The 24669-nt window shown below is 39.1% G+C and overlaps 2 long non-coding RNA genes across 7 annotated transcripts in view; one reads left to right on the top strand and one right to left on the bottom strand.

Annotated features, from left to right (window-relative positions):
- Window positions 1-24669, top strand: part of LOC144316093 (uncharacterized) — a 52988-nt gene that overhangs the window by 11018 nt on the left and 17301 nt on the right. For 2 of the 6 annotated variants that reach the window (XR_013381886.1, XR_013381885.1), the window contains exons 1-4: window positions 13641-13798; window positions 17774-20605; window positions 21919-22043; window positions 24501-24590. This is a non-coding gene — a long non-coding RNA (uncharacterized LOC144316093). Of the gene's footprint in view, window positions 1-13640; window positions 13799-17773; window positions 20606-21918; window positions 22044-22156; window positions 24591-24669 lie in introns of those variants that run through there. The other 4 variants (XR_013381888.1, XR_013381887.1, XR_013381890.1 and 1 more) reach the window with 4 other exon arrangements.
- On the bottom strand, window positions 4697-13597 carry LOC144316094 (uncharacterized). Its single transcript, XR_013381891.1, has 3 exons — window positions 13421-13597; window positions 9428-9839; window positions 4697-6156 (listed from the first exon to the last, which is right to left on the bottom strand). It is a non-coding gene; the product is annotated as an uncharacterized LOC144316094 (long non-coding RNA).

Below are 24669 nucleotides of genomic sequence, written 5' to 3'. Positions count from 1 at the left end.
TTTTCTCTCCTTCTCCCTTTGCTCTTCCCCCCTGAGGCCCCACCTCCTGCTTGCACATGATCTCTTTCTCAGAAAAATAAAATAAAATAATCAAATAAAATAAGATCATGAGGCCATAAGAAAGGAGGAATGCATGCAGGTCCTCATCAGGGGTAGTATGAGCTTTTTGCCAGCTGCAAGCCCTCAGCCTGGCCTTACCTTCCTCCTTACCCTGACATGGAAATCTTTCGAATTCTTCACTTGGAAAAGAACCAAGATAATTTGACAAGTTTCAACCCTTGTTTGCATATTAAGCCAACCAATCCCAGTTAACCCAGTTTCATAGAAGACCTAAATGAGAACTGTACTCATGACCCTTTGCCTTATAACTCTGCCCCTTCCTTGTTTTCCTCAGAATATCACTCAGGTTTCTACCTGATTCTGTGTCTCCTGAATTGCAATTCTAATTGCCCAAATAAATATCTGATAACTTTAATTTTTAGGGAATTCTTTCTCCATCAACAATACAAACATAACAAATAACCATATAGCTCTTCTACACACCTGTGTGGTGGGTATTATTGACCCTATCTTGCAATCTAGCAGGTGAGAACCCGGGGACTGTGACTTGCTCAAGTTTGCGTAGCTACGTGACAAGACTAAAACTTGAACTCACACCTTCTGACCCCAGAGTCCAAGGTCTTCCCAATAGGGTTCAAGAGGCAAATGTCATGGACTCCTGAGTGGCTCAGTGGTTGAACATCTGCCTTCGGCTCAGGACGTGATCCCAGGGTCCTGGGGTCGTGTCCTGCATCATGCTCCCTGCCAGGAGTCTGCTTCTCCCTCGGCCTGTGTCTCTGCCTCTCTCATGAATAAATAAATAAAATCTTTTTTTTAAAAAAAAAGGGGCAAATATCAAATATCACCAAAAAGTATCATTAGTACTTCCAAATTCCTTCTAGCATGAGATTTTATACAGAAGATCTGTTAGAGCAGATTTGGTTATATATGCTAGACTAAGAAATCTATAATGTATCTTCTCTTCCAAAAAGGACACAATTCCCTCTGGACATATTTATAGACACCATCAATGCTGCCATAATTCAGCCATTACAATTGAATTGTTCCATCAAGTAACCAACCAATCAGGGCAATGAATAAACAAACAATACCTCTGATTTATTTAACCAAGTGATTTAAGCACAATGGTTAAACTGCTTAAGAATGAAACAAAGCCATAGTCTTGGCCAAGATTAATATTACTTCATTCCTCCTGTGTTATAACATATAATATGCTGGATGCCTGTTTATAAACAGTACTATATCTACATTAAATTGCATTTTAGGCATTAGAGTCTATTAAAATTCATTTTGGCCATCCAGAAATATTCATAGTAGTCCTCTCTGCCTTCCTTCATATTCTATACTCTTCTACAATACCAAATTGTTTATTTTTAATATAAAACTGCTGAATGTATTATTGCTATGATTGAGCATTACATACTTATTAAATGTTCACAGACCTCCACTTTTATATGACACTCAGGTATGTCTTTTTTTTTTTTTTTTAAGATTTATTTATTTATTTATTCATGAGAAAAGGAGAGAGGCAGAGACATAGACAGAGGGAGAAGTAGGCTCCCTGCAGGGACCTTGATGCAGGACTCCATCCCAGGACTCCAGGATCATTACCTCAACCACTGAGCCACCCAGGCATCCCCACACTCAGGTATGTCTTAAACTATGAATCTGAATCACTAAAAAGAGAATCTTATGGAACTTCTAATTTTACTTTTTTTTTTCCTTGACTAGAGGACAGTCGAATATTTGAGGCAAATTTTCAGCTTTCATCCAACTCTTGTATGGTAAGCCTTTGTCCCCAGGGTAAATCTCTAAAAAGCCAGGGACTGTGGCTTACTTCCTCAAAATGCCAACATTAATGAGAACAGTTCTGAAGTATCAAACGAGAGAGAGCTCCTAAGTGTAGCCCAGGGGCAATAGCCTCTTTGCCTTCAATAACTATGTTGTTGATCTGCCAGCTGTTTTCTCCCAAGCCTGGGCACCTGGGATAATTGCTAAATTCCAGGACAAATATCCTCTCTGAAGGACCACATTTTATCTTAAAATGCAAAGAATCTGCCCCTAACCAGGACCACAAGTCTTATGTATATTTAGTTCAGATAAGAAACCAGGAAAGGAATTTCTTTACAATGAGAGTTCTTCAAAGGTAAAGTGTGATTGTCTCCTACAGAGGAAGTTTGGTAGGGAAATTTTTCATCAGCTGGGTTGGGAAGGCAGCAGTGCAACACCATTGGGAGAGTATGGATACAGAGTCAGGAAACCTGGTTCTCAGTACGTCTCTAAAATGTTCAGTCTGTACAATTTTGAGCAAGTAACTCAATTCTCATAAGTCAGAGCCCTTCTCTATAAAATAAAGATAGCTATCATAATTCCTCCTTTCCTTATTGTGTCATTGTGAGGATCAATTTATAGTACGGCAAAACATACTATAAATACCATATGCTGATTCATTATTAGCATTAATTTCACTTTCATACCTGCCCTTTGGGATTACATGAGTAAATCCTTTTCAGATTCCCTAAATGCCTTCAGTTTTGAAATAGGAAAGAGTTTGTAAACCAAGTATTCATTGAACACCAAGTATGGGTCCCTGACTCCATCAGGAGCTAAAGAGTTAGCAATCAACAAAGAAAAAAATATATACGGTAATCCTAACCGTAAGGACTTCATAATCTAGTCACGGAGAAGATATGGATACAAAAGAAATAAACACTGAAAAAAAATCAAGATGACATAGATTCACAGCCACTAAAATGTGACCTAAGGGATGGATTCATACATAACAGAGGTGAAGGGTAGGCGATGCTGAGGCAAGGTTTTGTGGAAAAAGATTCACAAACTGAGTAAAGATGTGGGCATCTGGAGAAATTAAACTAAGGAAAAGCTTATCCCTTAATTCAGTCACTGTTAAATTGAGATTGGTGTTAAAAGAAACTGAGGCATATTAAAATTTTTTAACAATTTTGGCAAAAATTGATTTGAATTGCCAATTATCTAACAGATGGAAAGAAGCTCCAAGGCATTGTACAAAAGGAAAGACTTTCATAGGCACAAGGGAGCGGGAGCAAGGAAGTAATGCTAGGCAAAAAAAGGTGGGTTGGTTATGACAAGGATACTTTCCTTTAGGAGATGGCAGGGATATATCAGACAGATTACCAAACTAATTCTGATCAAGTGACTCCTGATTGACTAGTTTAAAATTCCAATTCTGGGAGAGCTGAAACTGTAATCAAGTTAAGTTTTGGTTTGCTAATACCTGGTTTAGCATACAGAACTCCATTTTGGACCTGTTGTCTTGTTTTTAATACCAAAAAGAATAACAGAGTAATTGAAGGGACACAAGATGACAGAATCCAAAATTCAGATCTTAGCACAAGAATTCCTTTTTTTTTTTTTTTTTTTTTTTAAATTTATTTATGATAGTCACACAGAGAGAGAGAGAGAGGCAGAGACACAGGCAGAGGGAGAAGCAGGCTCCATGCACTGGGAGCCCGATGTGGGATTCGATCCCGGGTCTCCAGGATCGCGCCCTGGGCCAAAGGCAGGCGCTAAACCGCTGCGCCACCCAGGGATCCCAAGAATTCCTATCCTCTTAGACAAAGGTGGAAATGTTAGCAAATGTATAAGGAAACAGAGTGAAGTTTACTACAAGACAGAATAGAAAATTCTAAGCATTGGGGCACCTGGGTGGCTCAGTGATTGTGGTTGAGCATTTGCCTTTGGCTCAGGTCATGATCCCAGGGTCCTGGGATCAAGTCTCACATCAGGCTCCTAGTGGGGAGCCCGCTTCTCCCTCTGCCTATGTCTACCTCTTTCTCTGTGTCTCTCATGAATAAATAAAATTTTTTAAAAAAAGAAAAGAAAGAAAATTATAAGCATTTTGGTTGACAACATTGGTCAAAAGGAGGAGCCTTCGAAATGGAACCAAACACAGTGAAATACTCATGCATGTAATTCTATCACATTTCATGTTTCCAAGTATCCATATCTTTTTTAAAATGATAAAACTCTGAGTCTGTAACATGTACAAAATAAGTATATTTGCAAAGATATAAAATCTTTACAAAGATCTCCTAATTTGATACACCTCCCCAGTGAGCTAACATTTTATATCTCCATTTTATAGATGATAAAATTAGAGAATTAGAGCAACAGATTCACCTGCCCACATAAGTGGCAGTTGGGATTCCAAGAGAGATACATTTAATCATTTTTTTCTTTTTTCTTTTCATGAGCTACTTGTTCATTCAAGTGTTGATGGATTGCAAAACTTTTATGGCAAAAATGGCTAAAATTGGAGACCTATTCTGTAATTTTGTTTCCTCTATGAATTGGAATGTAATCATCATTGTTCTATTTTACTGACAGGACACTTAGCACTGAACATGTTAATCATGGAATGTGGAATGTTTGCCGTAGGATCTTGGTTTGAAAACCACTGCTAAGCAAGTTAAAAACTATGAGAAAGGCAAGAGCAGGGATCCTTGTTTGGCACCAAGAACAATCCTGGCAGCGAATTAATTGGCTTTCTCTAGCAATTTTGCAATGCTCAGGGTTGGGATCCCAACCAACACCAAGAAAACAGCTGTTAGGCTCTTTGGGAGATTCAGTCACCATGAAAGATGGTTGGATAAAATATGGTTGTAGCAACCCCAACTTTATTTATTTTTTTTAAACATTGCCCTGAGTTCCAGCTGGCAGCTCTGAATATTTCTGCCTCTGTTTTCACCACCAAATTGAAAATCTTCCAATGTCAAAGGTAAACCATTAGACCCTCCCCCAGCAACCCTTCCTCTGCCTGAAAGATGTGTACAGGCTGCATGAGCCTGGACAGCCCATATAATGGAGATGAGAGAGGTCACAGCCTCTGAGGCTTGCCAGACAACATCTTCTCTTTCCATTTGACCCAGACTCTGTTTCTCATCCCTGGAGGTAGTTTTGGGTTCCAGAAATGTGTTCATAGGTCATGGTGCAATTCACTATGGGTGAAATATTATTCAGGAAATAGATGAGCTTTTTTTGTTGTTGTTTTGATTGCTTAGTTTTGTTTTTGTAGAAATGTTGAGAGTTTTGCAGAAATTTTTTGATTTTACTAGGGAGCACCTTAAAAATGAACTACATTGAAAAATGAGGAAATTCAGACAGCAGGTCATTATGGCAAAGTCTACTTCCTCCAACACAAGACCAGTGGAGATACTAAATTTTTAAAATCCTGAAATAAAGTTTACCTATCATTCCCAGAAGTCCTCATTCAGGCTTTTTGTTTTCTGCGGTGTAAGCCTCTCAGTCATAGACAGCTCTAGGAAATATTAGGCAAATATAGGCTCTAGGACCTATTAGGAAAAATTTAGCCCCTTACTCAACTGGCTTAAAAAATTCTAGGGCTCTAAATGTCTGCTTAGATTGCACACCTGCAGAAAGGGAGGAGGCTGAGCAGTGAAGAGTGAGTCATCACCACAAGTAAAAATAAGCAAAAAGTAGAGTAGGAAAATGATTTAGAAGAGACAGTGAACTTCATACAACAGTAGCATAAGCCAAATGCACTTCAAATTCAAATAACCCACCAGGTGGTTACATACCACACTCCATTTTGATTCTAGGAGTGGAGGAGAGGATTTGGAACTCATCAGTGATGAAATAAGGGGAAGTTCATTTCTGGAGATTAGTCCAGAGGACCACTGTTGTAGGCAGGTTCTTCAGAAATAATGGATTCCTTAAAAGATTCAGGAAGCGAAGAACAAAAATTATTCCTAGAGATCTAGCCAGAGCTCCTTACACTCAACAACACCTCTGAGGGAGAAAGCTGATGTTTCAGAGATTTCCTGTTCTTTGTTGGCCTCAGTTGGAGCTTTTCAGAGGCAGCTGTGGCTCAGAAGCACAGGCTCCTTCCTTTGCATATATCCAAATGTATGGAAAGGAGCAATAATCAGATTACCCATTTCCCATGCCCATCATTCCCTAGTTTCAAATTACCAACAATAGTAAGTCTCTTTGTCTGGATTGTGCAGATAATCACCTCAATTCTCCATTTCCATGGTGAAGCTCATTGTCACACTTTACTTTTGCCTTGAAAATAAATGGCCAACCAAAAGTGTGCTGAGGAGAGAGAACAGAATGGAGAGGGAAGTGTATTAAGCCACTGCAGAATCTTGGTGAGCAGAGACAGTTACAGCAAATTTAGAAGAGGGGCCTCACAACCTGTATTATCTACTGGCTAAGGGCATTGATTGATTCTTTAAAGCATAGGGACCAATTTATAATGTAGGGGGCCAACCATCCCAGTTTGCCCAGGTTTACCCTAGTTTTAGTACTGAAAGTCTCTTATCTCTCCCTGGTATGCAGGTTGTCCCAATGGCCAGGGATATGGAAAATTAGAGGGAAAAGCACAAAACCCATACAGTAGGGGCACCTGGGTGACTCAGGGATTGAGTCTGCCTCTGGCTCAGGTTGTGATCCCAGGACCCTGGGATCGAGTCCTCCATCAGGCTCCCTACAGGGAGCCTGCTTCTCCCTCTGCATAGGCATAGGTCTCTGCCTCTTTCTCTGTCTTTCATGAATAAATAAATAAAATCTTAAAAACAAAAGCAAAAAAATAAACAAAAAACCAAAACCTATACAGCAGTACAATAAAAAGGTTGAAACAACACTGTTTCTGATGTCAAATGACTGCAAAGCAGATTACCCACCTTCCAGGGAGGCTATTGCTACTTTTTTTCTGTCTTAGTCTGGGCTATTGTAACAGAATGCCACAGACTAAATAGCTTATAAACAACAGAAAGTTATTTCTTACACATCTAGAGGCTAGGAGTCCAAGATTATGGCATTTAGTAGATTCTGTGTTTGGTGAAAGCCCACTTCCCAGTTCATAGATGGTGTCTTTTCTGTCCTCACATGGCAGAAGAGGCAAGGGAGCTCTCTTGGGCCTCTTTTATGAAATTGTGAACCCCTTTCAGGAAGGGGTTCCACACTCGTATCCTAACACCCTCCCAATGACCTCACCTCCTAACACCATTACCTTGGGAATTAGGTTTCAATATATAAATTTCAGAGAAACACAAACATTCAGACTACTGCTGATGTTGGCAACCATTATTTGGAGTTCACTATAATGGATCATTCACTGTTGCATTACTCTGATTGATTAGTGTGCAATTTAAGTGCCTGGTAATCATGAGCCTTAACAGTCCACTTTTTACTTTGCCCCTAGATCAACTATTGTTTTGTATCAAAATAAACCTAGTTTAATTTTTCCACATTGTGACCCTTGTGACTATAGTTTCTAAGAGCTCAGATGATGAAAATGAAGTGATTACAATACTTACTGCAGCAAGACATGGACATTGCTGTAAAAGAAGGCTAAATGTCTCTACTATTTTAATGACAGATGGAAGGAAAGGTACAATGGAATTGGGGGGCTAAGTACAGAGCACAGTACACAATCTGCAGAAAGAATTTGGAGTTGGACACAGCAAAGTGACATTTATGCTAAAAGGCTGACTTGGAGACTTAATCTCATAAGTTCAAGATGAGACAGGCATGCATTTCTTTCAATGAAGGGCCTTTTATTTTTTTGGCCCCTAAAAAGACACCAATGCTTAGTTGATAGAGCAATTAGTGAATTAGTTTAAGGGCACCACACAAATGAATAGACATTGTCATATATTTCTCTTGGTGTCTCTATGAAACTGAGTAGTTAGGTGTTCTAACTCATGTTATAACTGAAGTGTCTGCCTGTTGTCGTCTAAAAGAGAAAATTTTGATAATAGATGTGCTGGCCTCTTATAGTTTAGAGTTGATTCTATCAGATGGTACCAATGACTATGCTTTCCACAGTTAATGACGTATTGAGTTGAGTTGAGGTAATGAAAAATGTTCTCATTTTTTAAAACTTTGGTTTGAAAAATGTATTTTCCAATCATTGTCTTAAATTCTGTGAAGATTTTAAAGAAACCACAGAAAACATAAAACAAGATTCCTGATATCTAAACACAAACTAGACTTAGTAAATCTGCATATTTGTCAGACACTGCAAATGTAAATCTTGATAAATTCCATTCCATCTATACACTTTTTACAGAAGAAAATGAAAGATTTAGTTGCTAATGGCCTGCACACCTGGTACACAATGCTGCTAAGAGCAGATGTGATTTACTAATCTGTGAAATTGAAGCTCCCATAATGCAAGTTTCTCCTCTGAGGAATTTTCCATTTTCCTCAAAATGTGCAGAAGCTCTTAATGAGGTATTTTACAGAAATGAAAAGAGGTAGCCTCCTCACACATGTGTCTAAGAGGTGACTATCATTGTTACAAGTCCTCAAAAAATACTTCATGGCAGCCCAATATTCAGCACCTTTTGTATGATCTCTTTCAATAGATGATGTAGAGGTGGGAGTTTAAAAAACATGCCCAGAAAATTTTTTATATACTTCCCTTTAAGAAGTGGAGGTTCATTGCCGTCCCTTGAAAGATGGCTTTGCCAGGTAAAGTATTCTAGGTTGGCAATTTTTTTCTTTTAGTACTATGTCTTAGAGAGGCTCTCTTTAAGTTTATTTTCTTTGGTGACCTATGAGCCTTATGAACCTGAATATTCAAATCTCTCCCCAGATTTGGGACAATCCCAACCATTTTTAATTTGTATATCAACAAGCATGTGATCCCTGGCAAGCACAGTGGTGAATCTGCAGTAGTAAAAAGGCTGTTGGGGTACTCGGTATGCTTCCAGGTCCAGTGGCCAGAGACCACAGCAGGAAATAGTGATGGCCAGAGCTGGTGGTGTGAGTAAATGTGGCTGCAAGTGCCAACTGGTGCCTCTATAGTAGCAGAGGTCATATACAGACACATATAGTAATGGGGCCAGGGAAGGCAGCAAGGGCCAGGGCCAACTGCAAGCACACTGGTAGCTCAGAGCCCTGGATCTAGTGTGTACTGCCATGACTGCTGGGTTTTTGTCATGGGTACACAGCAGTTGAGGCTATAGACATAGGTCAAGCTAGGAGCATGGGGATGCATGGCTAGAAAGGCTAATTACAGATGAGTGAAGTCATGCAGGTCAGTGACAGAAGACAAACCCCACTAGCAGCTATGGGTGCCCTGGCTATCCCCAAGTGCTTATGAGATGAAAGCTGGTGAAATCTGGAGGGATTTGCTGCAGCCATACTAGTCCTTGGTTTTTTTAGAAATGAATCTATTGAGTTTGTCTATGAAGCAGGTCACTGGGGACTGTGGTAGCTGCTATTGGCAATCCCTGGATTTCTTCCTTTTTCCTAGCTATTTGTTTAAGTCTCAGCTTTGCCAGCCCGAGTAGAGTGAAATCAAATGAGGACTTTTCTCTGATGCCCAGAAAGGCTGGGAAAGCTAGCTGCTCACCTCAGTCTTCCTTGCCTGGTGGAAGGGATGTCTTCGTAGTTCAGAGGTTCCCTTTTGGTGCTGAGCAGGGCTGGCTTGGGGAGGAGATAATGCAGGCCAAATGAAGTGAACTCTTCTCTCTTTTTGGATGGTTATTTCAGGTTTTGTTTTTGTTTTTGTTTTTGTTTTTTTGTTCCACTGTATTGTTAAAGTTTCTTAGGTGGACTTTAAAGCTCTCCCAGAGTTGTTTTTGTTTAGACTGCTCTCTAATTATTGATCTTTGTAGGGATGAAGAGGTTGGGGGCCTCTTACATCACTATTTCTCCCCCAAGTTGAGCTCTAAGATGATTGATGTTCTGACTGAGCTTGATGACAATCCCATGAAAGACCATGAGCCAGAGGCACTGAGCTAGGCTGTGCTGACCCACAAAATCTGTAAGACAAAAATATTCATCCTTTTAAGTTGCCAAGTTTGCAGTTTATTACATGGCAATAAACAACTAATACAATGTGGTTGTCTTCCTACCATTCAAGCCCTGTAGCTCATCCTTTCCCTCTTTCCTCTTGTCACAGACAGAGAGAGATATTCCACTGGTCAGTTCAAACCACCCGCCCGTGCTCTGAGCCCGTCTCCTTCTGCCTCCTCAGGACCTCAAACCATTAGTCCCTACCCATTAATCTTTGCCTCTTTCCTGACTCTGTAGCATCTCCCTCTCCACTTCTATGGTCACAATATTTCAGTGTTCAAAACTTTCCCATAATAAACCTATCCTTGACTGGCATTTCCCTCTAATGACTTCTCTTTTTTTTTTTTTAATTTTTATTTATTTATTTATGATAGTCACAGAGAGAGAAAGAGAGAGAGGCAGAGACATAGGCAGAGGGAGAAGCAGGCTCCATGCACCGGAAGCCCGATGTGGGATTCGATCCCGGGTCTCCAGGATCGCGCCCTGGGCCAAAGGCAGGCGCCAAACTGCTGCGCCACCCAGGGATCCCTCTAATGACATCTCTAGCCTGTTTCTCTTCCTTTAGAATTGACCTTCTTAAAACAATTCTCATCATTGCTTCAGGTTCAATTTACAAACATCACACCACCTCCATTAGAGAGATTTTAGTTCAGATCTCATTCTTGAACTCCATAAACTTAACTCTGGGGGCTTATTATGCATCTTCCAATGAATGTTCTACATTTACCTCAGACTTGGTATGCTCAAAACTGAAATCATCTTCCTTCACAAACCTGGTATTCCTCTTGTTTCTATTTCAGGAATGATCTCAACATTTACAATATCTAAAGCCTTGTTGTCATTCTTTCTCTCTCCCTCACTCTTTGCTATCCTTTGTCCATCCTAACGATCCTATGTCCATCCTAACGATCACCAAGCCCCATCCACCTCCATCATACCCAGGACTCCAGGCTGATATAACCATTCACAATCTTGAATAAACTTTCTATATTCTCTTGCTTCTGGGATTTTGTACATGCTCCTTTTTTTTTCACCACAACCTCTTTCTCAATTAACTCCTAACATTCTCAAAGGTTTTCCCTAAATACCCTACACTGGGTTGGGTACCCCCACTCTATATTCCTGTAGCTTCTTGGGCTTATCCTTTATCATAAAACTTATCATAACATATAATAATGACTTTATTTTGTTTGGTGTATTTTACAAATGTATTTTTCTCACTGTTATATCCCCAGTATGTAAGTCAGTGCCTTTCACAAAGAGTAGTCACATAATAAATGCTAATTTGGGTTTATAAGTAAGTGATATAAGGCTATGTATTCGTTTTTTAAGGTTATATTAACAAATTACCACAAATTACCAGTCAACTAATTGTAGATGCTAACCACATCTACAAAATACCTTCACAACAACACCTAAATTAGTGTTAAATTTAAAAACTTGAAACTAGAGCCAAGCAAAGCTGACACATAAAACAAGTATGTCATTAGTGAGGTAGGAAGTTGCATGAAGGATTTAGTTCTCTCTGGTTTGTGTTGTCATTTATATGGCAACCTAAAGATATTGACTCACAAAATGAATACGTTAGACTGCAAACTTGATACATACTAAGAGAGCCACATATTAAAATGCATCCTTTATGATTTCCTTCAGAAAAAAATAGAGAGAACCCCACAGAATCATCACTTATACTTATTGTTATCACTTTGCACTGCTTCCCCTGACTGGTAAATTAAAGAAGCAAGACTCACAGGGTGAAATGAGGGGTGAGCTGCCATTCTGTCCCTAAGTTACTTGAAATGATGCCCAAGTCAAAATGTAACATCCTGTTCATTACTGCCCAGAATACTGCTACTGAAGCATTCCTTTAAATTCAAACATATCACTAGAGAGCATTTCCTTTTTCCATATGTCTCAAATTATGGTTGGAAGTATTAAATAATAACAGTACTTGTAGTTACTAGAACATTATCTTAGGACATTTCCCGTGCTGCCCTGAGAGAAGACAAAGAAATGTATTCTATTAAATCTATTCTATTAAGTTTTGCCTAAGTTTTCTTACAAACTCTCTGATTTTCGCTTGGTTATCATCAATTTAAAATATGGGCTACGTTTGTGTTCCTGATATACTTAAATAATTATTGTCAAAGACAACAGAAAGAGATTTTGACAATGTTAGGGGAGGCCACTTGTCATACAGGGTAAGCCAGCCAACTTCCCTGACAAAACACCGAACCACAAAAACACAACAAAATTAAAAAAACAAAACAAAACAAAACAAAAAAAACCTCTTCCTTTGGTGAATTGTCTATGGTTCAGCTGCATGGGCTCAGGGACTCTGTCTCTTCAGTGTCCTGGAGTTAATTTAACTTAAGAGGTTGATTCAAGGGACGCCTGGGTGGCTCAGCAGTTGACCATCTGCCTTAGGCTCAGGGCGTGATCCTGGAGTACTGGATCAAGTCCCACATGGGGTTCCCTGCAGAAAGCCTCCTTCTCCTGCTGCCTGTGTCACTGCCTCTCTCTCTCTCTCTCTCTCTCTCTCTGTGTCTCATGAATAAATAAATAAAGTCTTAAACAAAAAAAAGAAGTTGATTCAAGCCAATGAAGCCCACAAGAAAACAATTTATAAAGCCATAATATTAAAGTGTTAATTTAAAATAAAACTGCACCAAACTAGATGTGTGCATCCACCTGGCTACTCCTTTCTTTGTAGAAAAACTTCACGAATCTCATGAGATCAAAGGAAAGTGAAAGAATCAAATACTGAATGGCCTTAAGGCTTTACTAAACTAATGCTTCCATTTCTACAGCAGGGATTTACCTGTCAAAAGAACCAAATGCTTGTGTCTGTCTATGTAAACCCCTCTTTTCCAGAAAGAGCTTGGATAGCCCATTGCCAGTATTGAAATCCAGGACTCTGCTTCTATGTTATTAAGGCAGCTGACTTTCACATACAATCTAAATGACATGTTCAGATATTAACTTTTTCAATGTGGTTACAGTCAATAGTCATGTTGGCCTGTGAGCCAATCATTTTCTTGAAGATGGGCTAGTAGTCATTATAATGACTCTTTCTGGGATGCCTGGATGGCTCAGCGGTTGAGGGTCTGCCTTCAGCTCAGGGCGTGATCCCAGAGTCCCAAATCGAGTCCCACATCGTGCTACCTGCATGGAGCCTGCTTCTCCCTCTGCCTGTGTCTCTACATCTCTCTCTGTGTCTCTCATGAATAAGTAAATAAAATCTCTTTAAAATAATAATAATGATTCCTTCTGAGCACAAGCACCTTGAATAGCCTCCTTGAATGTGGGGGAGATCATGTGACCAGTTCTGACCAGTAAGTATCAAATATGAGTCATGTGTGACTTGTAGACTGGAACATTTAAATGCCAGTGTAAAACTCTCCTGAGTTCCCTGTATCTCCTCAGATTATCCAACAATAGACAATGTTCCAGATAAGGTCTTCTCTAGGTCCCAAGAAGAAAAAAATATGGAACACAGGCTTTCAGATAACTTATGAAGAACACATATCATGAACAGGAAACCAACCTTGATGTTTCACTGTGGAGATCTTTGAGCTATTTTTCACAATAGTGAAATCTGGCCTATTCTAACCAGTAAACTGACATTGAATGTTTTATCTGTGATAGTAAGTTATCTCTGATGACAATTTCATTTTCCCTTTTCATAATTTTTGGTAAACACCTGTTTATCTCCGTGAATCACCTATGACATCATAAATAAATGAGTTCCATGTACTTAGTGTTTATGAAGCAGAATACTTACCTATCCAATCACAGTTCTGCATGTATACCCTGAACTGCCACAGAAGACCCATTATGTCAAATATTTTCACCCAATCATGATTGTTAAATGATCTGAAATTTTCAAATCAAGCTTCATTACCATGTTCTTCTATTGAAAGAGGTAAAGGTCTGGGACTATGCCCAATTAGTATTTTATTTATTTATTTATTTTTCTGGCTTTTGGTTAGACAAAGTAGATTAGTTGCTCCTATCTTATATGTGACATAGTTCCCTTATCCTCCAGCCACTAGACTTGACCATCAACTTTGATCCTCAAACACTAGGAAGGGTGTCTCAAATCCTGATCATATCAAGATTTATTCTCCAATGAAAACTCTGTGCATGAAGATACAATTAAGAAAGGACACTTGAGAATCCCTCTCCCTTCTCCTTCCCCTGATAGCAGCTCAGCACTACCATCTTCTTCTATTTGTGAAAGAAAAAAAAAAAAAAATGGGGAAGACACTTTGGAAGTAGGATCTTCCAGATCAGAGACTCTAATTTGCTATAGTTAAATCAAGATATTGCTCTGACCATTTTTTTTCTCAAGAAAACTTTAGCTCTCTGGATAGACAAAAAAAAAAAAAAAGGGATATGAAGACATTTTGGATAAAGCACTTATGACCTGTGAATACTATAGAAACATTATTATTTTTAGGGACTGTAAATTTATAAGTCAGAAATGTAATCAAGATATATTTCAGTGGGTAATTTTTACTGTGATTGTATTTGAAGTCATAATTATATAAGGGAAATTAGCATCTCCTTGTAGCTTCTTACTTTTCCTTGATAAGTTCCTCTGAGGTGACTTACGTGCTCCAGGAATTAAGGCTATAAATAATAATCACTGCAGAAGAGAGGACTGCTGGACATAAGGCCTTGGGAACATTGCCACCAAGTCACCAAGTCCTTCATCTGTGTCTCTGGTCAGCATCCTGCTGACATTGGCAGCATGCAAAGGCTCATCCCTTGTCTCATTACTATGCTGTGGCCTTTAAGAGATGAGTCAAGGGTTATTTTAGTCAATTCCTATGGATTTATAGACTAAATACTATTCTTTCATGACTATAATACAAATTTAAGGATAGAGAGGGCCAAAGATCCAGAAAATCTTGAATTATAAGGGAAATTAAAAATCATCCAGATAGGGTGTGTGGGTGGCTCAGTTGGTTAAGCTTTAGACTCTTGGTTTTGGCTGAGGTCACGATCTTGAGGTCATGAGATGAGCCCTATTTAGGCTCTATGCTCAGTGAGGAATCTGCTTGAGATTTTTTTCTTCCTCCCTTCCCGTTTTACCCCTACATCTCCCTGCCACTTGCATGTGTGGGTACATGGGCTCTCTCTAAAATAAATAAAATATATTTTTAAGTCATCCAGACTAGTTTCAGCCAGTGAGAAATCTCCTCCACAATATCCTTGATAAAGTAATGTGTTAAAGGAATTGTGCCTTATAAGGAATAGTTAATAACTATAATAGCTATCATTTAGTGTGTTATTATAAACTAGGGGATGTGTCCTCACAAAAATCCTATGAGAAAAATAATTTTAGTGCCTTCTTTTTACAAATTAAGGCCTTGAGGATTAGAAGGGCTGAAGAATTTATCTGAGAGCTCATATTATTCAAAGCCAACTCTGGCACTTTCTAAATTTCATGATTATAACCCTTAATTTATATTGCTCCTAACAGGTAACTATTAAAGACTTTGAAGTTGAAAGTAATATAATGAGGCTTTTGTTTTAAGAGATGATTTTAATAGTATAGAAAGAAGAGAGTTTATATAAAAAGCCAGAGAAAGCCCCACCATCAAAATGGGAGAGAAAACCAAATTAATGCATCATATCAAAGTCTAGATGAGAAGCCAAATGGAAAATAAAATTTGCACAAAATCTTAAGATGAAAACTTGACAATGGGTAAAAAGAGACCTACCTGAAACATATATAATTGATTTTTGTAATTCATATGCTTGTGTATTTTCTTTCCACTAACTTCATTTGCTTACGCGATATCATTCTTGTTCATCATTATAAACTCAATGTCTGGCCTCAATCCAAGTGAGACAGACACAAAAAATTGTTAGGTGACAAATAATTCTGCATGACCTTTAATTCTCTATTGTTCTTTTGTTGGTTGATTTTTTTTTTTTAACCAGAATTCTGTTCACTTCAAGGAACCCAATACTAAAGCCTTACTCTGAGTAAGTGCTAACCTCACTTATATTTTTAAATAATCTTTATTATATTTTAATCTCATTAAAATTGCTACCTTGAAGATAGATAATTTTTAACAATTCCGCTTCAGGTCCTTCTTGTTGAGAATTGGGAACAACAAATAAATTAGGAACATTGATAGATATGAGGAGACACCAAAAATTCTCCATCCAGGCCATTGGGCACTCTCAGATTGCTCCAAAGGCCCAAGTCCTCCAAGAATTTTATTTACTTTAGTCTGTTCCTCTAAAGCAGTTGTTATGCCTCAAAGAGTTGAACAAGTCAGATTCTGCAGGGTTGTTATACATCTTTCTCAACTGTATATGCCAAAAGAAAATAAGCAATAGTAAATAGCTCTGATCAGAGAAACCACTCAGAAACAACTAATAAAATTCAAGGCATATATCCTTTTCACATGAGGTCAGCATTACCACCTCCATTTTAGGAAAGGAAACGCAGTAGGCATACCTTTCTCCGTGATGCACAATGTATGCACTATAGCTAGGGAGTCAGCAGGGTTAACTTTACTAATGAAGTTTGGCAATGCTTTTTCATGGTATTGGCATCTACTATTTGGAATAAATGCACACTCTCAAGAGAGAAGCTAACCAAAGCTTCTGGAATCACTATTAAGTTGTGAGTCACTCATCTCACACCTAAGTAATAATTTTGATGTTGCAGGCTGCTATAATATCTTATAAACCCAGAAAGAAGAGCAGAAAATTGTTTTTTGGCTGAAACATAAAATACTTAGAGACAGCAGGATTCAATATGGTAACTGATGCCGTTTGAGACCCACAGTACCCTACAAAATAAATAAGGCCTCTCCAACTCTCTTTCCACTGACAGGTCAAATGTATGAAAGACTTTCTGAAACTATTTTAGTTCAGCTAGGAAACATTTGGCCTTGTCTTCATGAATTGCTTGTCCTGTTATCCTCATGTTTTAAAGGAAATGTTTGCTTTTCCTAAATGAGTCCAAAATGAATGATTGATTTGATCTGTTTAACTAGCAAACTTAGTGAGGAAACATTAAAAAAAAATTTAACAAGTAGTGAAGATACCTATGCAAGAATTACTCATTCAAAGCCCCTCCCCATTCACATGAGTATGAAGGAAGTCACCATACAAGAACAAGAAATCACACTCCCACATAAGCACAGGGTCCTCACACTGTTACACATGAGCACATGGTCCTCACCCTCCCCTTAGGAGCACAGGGTCCTCACACTCCCCACGTGAGCACAGGGTCCTCATCCTCCCCACATGAGCACAGGGTTGTCACACTGTTACACATGAACACAAGGTCATCACACTCCTCACAATCACCCAGTCCTCATATTTTCACCAATAAGTTGTGGTTGCAAGTCCTACTACATTGCACCCACAGCTAATTGATTCAAGGGTAAATAAATGCCTCATACCAGTGATTTCTTGGATTTCCTCATGTATTCGGGAAAAATTAACCCAGTCTCTTTCAGGTGAACAACACTATAATGCATAAAACTAAAAAACTGTCCATAGCCATATTTTCTCATCTGTGGAAAGATTGACCTATGGTGAAAGAGGAGAAAAAAGCTGGCATGTGAAAAAAAAGCAGAACTGAAAGAAAGAGCACTGAGTATATTCAGTTTTCAAATTCAATTGCTCCTAAAGTCTGATGCCTTCAAGTCCTTTAATAGTTTTCTGCTGTTGTGACCTGTTAGATAATGAAACATGTTTGCAATACTCTCTCCTTTTAATTTAACACATTTGCAAGTTGGTTTTTCCAGCCTCCAATAATAGTTTCAATTTCTGTATCAATAAGTACAAATCTTGTTGAACTAACAGAGAAACTTCAAATGGCTTTGAAATACAAAGTTCAATTTTTTTCTCATCTCTACTGCAGAACCCAGGTTGGTTGAACAGACATCATCTCAAATATTGCTGGTCATGATTGCAAGAAAAAAAAAAGAAAGTTTTTGAAGGTGTCACTTTGTTTAGCACTTATGGGTTAGAAAGAGTCCCAGACCTATCCAACCACCAAGGGGTCTGGAAGTGCAGAGGGAAAACTGAAAATATTTGAGAAATAACTCTAACCACCATCACACCCACAACTCAATGTTATCAGAATGGATGCTGAGATAATTTGCATCAAATATATTAAGTATTGAAGCAAGGAGAAATCGCTTGTGGTACTCATTATATTGTGGGCCACAAATGTTCAGCTTCTCAGCCATCAGATCAATTTTGCTCAATAACTCAGAACTAAGGTTTGCTAATTTAAAAAAATAAGATAGTTTCAACTTCTCCAAGAAAATACCAAATGGTGGATAACATAAGTGATGAAGCAGGCCCCTGGAAAGGGAGGCCCCTGGAATGGAAGGCCAAGTGGCTTCCACAGAGACTACCCTAAAGCATCTGGGCTGGAGTCTGGGAAGGATCATGGTGAGTCTGGGTGAGGCAAAGGCTGGGAAATCATGGAGATAAGATTGAGGACAAGGGATGGATCCCTGTCACCAAGCTGGACCATCTGGTCAAGGATATGAAGATCAAATCCCTGAAGGAGATCTATCACTTTTCCTCACACATTAGGGAATCTAAGATCATTGACTGTTTCCTGGGGGCATTCTTCAAGGATGAGGTTTTGAAGATACTGCGTATGCAAAAGTAGACCCATGCTGCCCAACAGACGAGGTTCTAGGCATTTGTTGCCATTGGAAATTGCAGTGGACATGTTGGTTTGGCTGTTAAGTGTTCTAAGGAGGTAGCCACTGCCATCCATGGAGCTATGATCCTGAACAAGCTCTCCGTAATCCCCATGTGGCAAGATCAGCAAGCCCCACACTGTCCCTCACAAGGTGACCAGCCACTGTGGCTCTGTGCACCTCATTGTGCCCCCAGAGATGTGATCTCAGCCCCTGTACCCAAGAAGCTACTGATGATGGCCAAGATTGATAACTTCTACACCTCACTGGGCCAGGGGCTTCACTGCCACCCTGGGCAACTTGGCTATAGCCACTTCTGATGCTATTTCCACGACCTACAGGTATCTCACCCCTGACCTCTAGAAAGAGACTGTGTTCATCAAGTCTCCTTATCAGGAATTCACTGACTGTCTTGTAAATGCCCACACCAGACTCCAGCTGTGGCCACCATATAGTTTTATACAAGAAAAATAAAGTGAATCAAAGTCTGTTAAAATAAATAAAATTCAAAAAAAAATAGTTTCAGCTATGAGTTTTCTATTTATTTGAATGAAGCTAATGATAAAGCTAAAAGTGAAAAGAATTGTTTAATTTTTGTGTTTTGATGCCAAAGTGCTTAACATGTAGACCACAAAACTGATATTATGGTTGAAATTTACAAGACACACAATAACCATTATTTTGGATTGCAGAAAACAAGAAGCAACCCTCCACCCACCCAGCCAATCTACATTAGACATACAGTGTGAACAAAAAATAAAACTTTGTAGTTAAAAGCCTTTTGAAGTCTTTTCTTACTTCAACAAAATCTATACCTTCTAGCTGAATCAGAAACTGGAACTATTATTAGAGGCTGGAAGAATGCTAACAATGACAAAATATTTAATAAAAATGCTGCCAATAATAATTTGGAAGGCAAATGAAGTCCCTAATGAACATTCATATATCAGAGAAAATTCTATAAAAAGGATGTTATTAGGGGCACCTGGGTGGCTCAATCTATTAACCATCCTACTCTTACCTTCTGCCAGGGTCATGATCTCAGGATCGTGGGACCCACATTGGGCCCTGGACTGGATATAGAGCTTGTTTGCAACTCTCTCTCTCTCTCTCCTTCTGCCCCTCCTCTCTCCCCTTCCATGCTCTCTCTCACCCTCTCTCTCTCTCTCTCTTAAAAAAAAAAAAGAAAGAAAGAAAGAAAAGAAAAAGAAAGAAAGTTAGTAGCTTGTTTTCTTTAGCTGGCTGAATTTGATAAGACACAAGAAAAAGATAAGCTCAGAGAAAGAAATAGAGAATATCCAGGAATTTGAGTATGTGTAGGGGTAGAAAAGGCTACATTTTATTGTGCTAAGCAGTAAAAGATAAAACTGTGAGGACGTTTAAACCATTAAAATTCAGCCTTGAGTAAAGGATAGAATCAAGTGCATGTCCATAACACCCATTTGTCAAACCTCCTAATGAAATAAGGTGTCTCAGAGCAGAGATCCATTTAATTTTATAGTACCCAGTGTATATCTGCAATTGAGCGAACAGTTCACAGTATAGAGATAGACATGTGGTTCTCCCACTGAAGACTGATACACTGAGAAACTCACAAATAATTTGAAAGAAAGGCATGAGATAAAGAAAGCATGAAAGTATAGTGAATATAAGAAATGTCTGGGAAAGAACTGTAGGTGTGGCTATTGGCACAGAGAAGTGAGTAGGAGCAAACAGATAAGGATCTCAGTGAGTTTTTAAAGCGTTATATTGCCAAAGAAACTGTGAGCCTGGACTAAAAACGTTTACGGTATTCAAAATTCAAAATGGCACTTGGATCCCACCAGTTTATGACTATGAAAGCTATTCAGATCTCAAGAAGGGCATGTTCTAAAATACCATTTCAAGGTTATGGAAAAAGAAGAATCTCCCCAGAAGGTGGACATGGGGAAGTTACATGGAGAACACCAGGCTGGAGAACTACTCCAAGAGTACGGGTTAATCAAGAAGCACTTCCCATTCCCAAAATAGAGGAACATCACAACATCTGCCAGGTAAGAGTTCAGAATTGCTACAGACCAGTGACTGGAGATTCTCACATTCTTTTCACTCAGGAACCAAAGTGTTTCTTTCAGTTATCCTGTTGTATTCCACTACTATATATTGAGCATGGGGATGGGAGCATGTAGTGGGTTGAATGGTGGCCCCAAAAAAGATAGGTCCACATTCTAATCACTAGAAACTGTGAACATGATCTTATTTGTGAAAAAGAGGTCTTTGTAGTTGTATCACAAGTTGACAGCTTGTACTGAAAGGGACAGAGATAGGAAAAAATGAAAGAAGGCCATGGGTTTTCCAAAATTCCACAGTAAGGAAATTGGTTGATAGAGCTACTCAGCTGCAAACACAGGTTACCCTGCAAGAAAGGAAAGATGGCTGCCAGGGGCTTGGAGACCAGTCAAGTCATCATGTGACCAAGGGGTGGAATCTTGCCACAAATGATTACTCTCTCGCTTTGGAACCTAAAAGAATTTCCCCTGCTGGACTTAGACCTTGCTTGGGACCAGTGACCCTTTAATTTTCTCTAATTCCTCCCTTTTAGAATCGGAATTTGTATCCTAGACCTATTACACCATTGTGTTTGGGGAGCATGTATCTTGATTTCTAGTTTCATGAGTTCTTAAACAGAAAGGAATTTTTCCCCAGGATCAAGTATACTCAGAGTATGATCCATAAACAGATTTAAATGGTTCAGGTAATGACAGTGGGGAGTTTTTGAATTGATGACATTTGTATAAGATTGGGACTTAGAGTTGATGTTGTTATTATGGACTAAAAATTTGGAGAGTATTGGGATGAGTGAGTGCATTTTGCTTGTGGATGGATGTGAGTTTTGGCCAGAGGAAGGACTAGAGAGAGCCACAATGATATATCCTAAAAGGATATGTCCATATCCTAACCCCTTAACCTATGAATGTGACCTTATTCCAGAAAAAGAGTCTCTGTAGATATAATTAAATTAAGACTCTTGAAATAAGATCATCCTGGATTATCTGAGTAGGCCCCAAGTCCAATGATGAGTGTCACACATGGATACACACACAGACAGCAGAAGGGAAGCCGTGTGAAGACAGAGGCAGAGAATGGAGTAGTGCAGCCACATGCTACACCTACAGATGCCAGACACTGGAAGAGGTAAGGAGGCTTTAGAGGGAGCATAGCCCTCCTGACACCTTGATTTTGAAGTTCTGGTCTCCAGAATTGTGAGAGAATAAATTTCTATTGTTTTAAGCCACCAGTCATTGTTAATTAGTTATGACAATTATAGGAAACTAATAAATGACATAAGACTTGTCTTTTAATTTAGTTCATAGACCCGTACATCAAGATGAGTCACATCCAGATCTGATGTGGACACCACTGAGCATTACCGTCCAATATAGAGACATTCTTGCATCACCCACAGCCCCTAGATTTTCAGCTGGTGACTAAGTAAGTGTCTACATAGAATTTTTGGTTTGTCTCCCATGGGATGGCATGAGAGTACTTTGCCTGTGTATGGGGGAGAATGACTTAATCTGTTTTGTTCACTATTATATTCCCAGGCTCTGTAAGAGCAGAAGGAGTGTTCAGTAAATGTTCATTAGATAAAATGAATGCCACCTGCCAAGTGTCATTTACCTTAAGTGGCATGCCTTCCGCCACTAGAAGCTGGAAGAGGGGAGAAAAGGTTCTCCCTAGTATCTCTGAAGGAAGCATGGCCTTACCAACATCTTTATTTCAGCATAGCAATACAGATTTCAGGCTTCAGATTGGCCATAAGAACTGCAAAAGAATAAATTTCCATGTTTGTTTCAAGCTACTAGGTATGTGGTCATTTGTTACAGCAGTACCAGGAAACTGATACAAAGCCCAAAGAGGTTAAGTGACTTGGCTGAGGACTCACAGCTAAAGAACAGTAGACAGCGATCAAAAGCCTTAGGTCTTTGTAGTGCTCTTTCCACTACAGCATTTAGACTGAGGGGATTTTTATTAGAAATTCAAGGGCTGGAGGTGGAAGTGGGGGCAAGAGGGAATAGTGATGAACATATTAGAAATGATCATTCCAGCACTTCCCAGCTTTCTGGCATAACATTTGGTGGCTTTTAGCACCCCAATTCCACAGTGGAAGAGCAGGTTTCTAGGACACCAAACTGGCATCCACTTCTCTAGCCAAGAACATGAGTCAGCCCACAATGGTGAACATCCCTGGCCAAGACTTGATGAGCCAGCTGTTTGTCTTTTCTTTTTCTCTGCTCCAAGTTTGCAAGTGGAACAGCATATTTTTCAACAGAAGAGATTCTGGAGCTTGGCACACAAAATCTATAGAGATTAATGGCCCTTTTAGGCCGGAACCTAATTAATTGACTAAAATGATGAATGTGGCAGAGAGCTGCGGTTTGCTGTTGCAGGGCTCACTGGGCACACCCACATCAAGATAATCTTCATCAAGTCATTGACTCTAGCCAGTGGAAAGCATGTTGCCTTTGCTCTTTCCAAATTCACAAGGATAGTAGGACACGTTCCATTAAAAAGCTCAGAATCTAAGAGCCTCTGATTGGAATTCCAAGCTTCTTATCCCCAGGGGAGTCTGAGGAAATGGGAAATCATCAGCCTGGCTCAGGAGTAACATGGTGCATATCAATGAGAGAACCACTAGAATCTTCAAGCTCCCAAACCCATGTGTTCGTACACACAGGACTTGGTTTACATCAAGTGATTCAGTGTGAAAGACTACTGTTAAGAGAGTCAGAGGAGTGCAGCCCAGGTGGCTCAGCGGTTTAGTGCCGCCTTCAGCCCAGGGCGTGATCCTGGAGACCCAGGATCGAATCCCAAGTTGGGCTCCCTGCATGGAGCCTGCTTCTCTCTCTCTCTCTCTGTCTCTGTCTCTCATGAATAAATAAATAAAACCTTTAAAAAAAAAAAAAGAGTCAGGGGAACCGGGATTAGTCCCAACTCTCCAAAACCTGGCTAGTCAATTCACTTGATACATCTGAACCCCAACTTTCTTACCTGTGAAATGATAAATTAGGGTCTTTAAAGTTCTTCCTAGGGAACCCTTATGCACTATTGATAGGAATGTAAATTGATTCAGCCTTTGTGGTGAACAGTAAAGATATTCTTCAAAAAATTAAAAATAGTACTACCCTATGATCCACTTCTAAGTATATATCCAAAGGAAATGAAAGCAGGTTATTGAAAAGATTTCTGTATGCCCATGTTTAATGCAGCATCATTCACAATAGCCAAAATATGGAAAGAACCTATGTGCCCATCAGTGGAAAAAATGCATAAAAGATGTGAGATACACACACACACACACACACACTCACTCACACACACTGGAATATTATTCAACCATGAGAAAGAAGGAAACCCTGCCATTTGGGACAACATGATTGGACCCTGAGGACATTATGCTAAGTGAAATAAGTCAGACACAGAAAGGCAAATACTGCAGTACATCACTTACACGTGGAATCTAAAAAAAAAAAAAGTTCAAACTCACGGAAACAGAGTAGAAAAGTGGTTGCCAGAGACCAGGGATAGAGGAAAAATGAGGTGTTAGTACAAACTTTCAACTAAGATGAATAAAGCCTGTACACCCAAAACTAATAAAATATTGTATGTCAACAATACTTCAATATTAAATTTTTTAAAAGATGAATAAGGACTGAGGGTTTTAGGTAAAACATGGAACTATAGTTGATAACACTGATCATTGAAATCTGTTAAGGGAGTAGAACTTAAATATTCTCACCAAAAATAAAATACATATGTGAGGTGGTAGATGTATTAATAAACCACATGTGGGTGGGGGTCCCTTCACAATGTATATGTATATCAAATTACCATGATGCACACTTTAAATATCTTACTATTTTATTTGTCAATTTTACCTCAATAAAGCTGAATTTAAAAAAAAAAAAGAAGAAGAAGAAGAAAGAAATGAAAAAAAAAAAGTTCTTCCTGGCTCTACAACTAGAGTTCTACATCAAGGTAATTAATATAACCTAAACCAAAACATCTGAACAGATGCACGCAGCCATGCCCCTTGACTACATCCTTCAGGCCCAAT

Source organism: Canis aureus, chromosome 6, assembly GCF_053574225.1.
Source record: "Canis aureus isolate CA01 chromosome 6, VMU_Caureus_v.1.0, whole genome shotgun sequence".
In the NCBI taxonomy this organism is placed as follows: domain Eukaryota; kingdom Metazoa; phylum Chordata; class Mammalia; order Carnivora; family Canidae; genus Canis; species Canis aureus.
The sequence above is the reverse complement of the archived record's forward strand: the minus strand, read 5'-3'. Positions and strand labels throughout refer to the sequence as shown.